The following is a 637-nucleotide window of genomic DNA, read 5'->3' as shown; positions in this document are numbered from 1 at the left end:
AAGATTCATTCACCTGAGGACCCCTCACCCCCACCCCAACCTCCCAAAAAAGAAAAAGCGCACGCTACCCCCCATAATAGAAACATGATAGTAAAATTTATGGCGTATATGATATGAATATTTTAACATATTCCGCCAAAGAAAATATGCTTAGAAATTACCGATTATCTATCTATTTGATCTATCTATCTATCTATCTATCTATCTATCTATCTATATATAATATATATATATATATATATATATATATATATATATATATATATATATATATATATATATATATATATAATATATATATATATATATATATATATATATATATATATATATATATATAATATATATATATATATATATATATATATATATATATATTATATATATATATATATATATATATATATATATATATATATATATATATATATATATATATATATATATTATATATATATATATATATAATATATATATATATATATATATATATATACTTATTAATTTATTTATTGTTATCGGCATTTCAGAAGTGATCGCTAGATGAACAAAAGTATCAGAGTTAATTCAATGTACAAAATTTCATTAGTAATCCGTAACACTTTTTTTTCCATATAGCTTATTATAAGAAAATAGT

Source organism: Scylla paramamosain, chromosome 20, assembly GCF_035594125.1.
Source record: "Scylla paramamosain isolate STU-SP2022 chromosome 20, ASM3559412v1, whole genome shotgun sequence".
Lineage (NCBI taxonomy): Eukaryota > Metazoa > Arthropoda > Malacostraca > Decapoda > Portunidae > Scylla > Scylla paramamosain.
Note: the sequence above shows the minus strand (reverse complement) of the source record.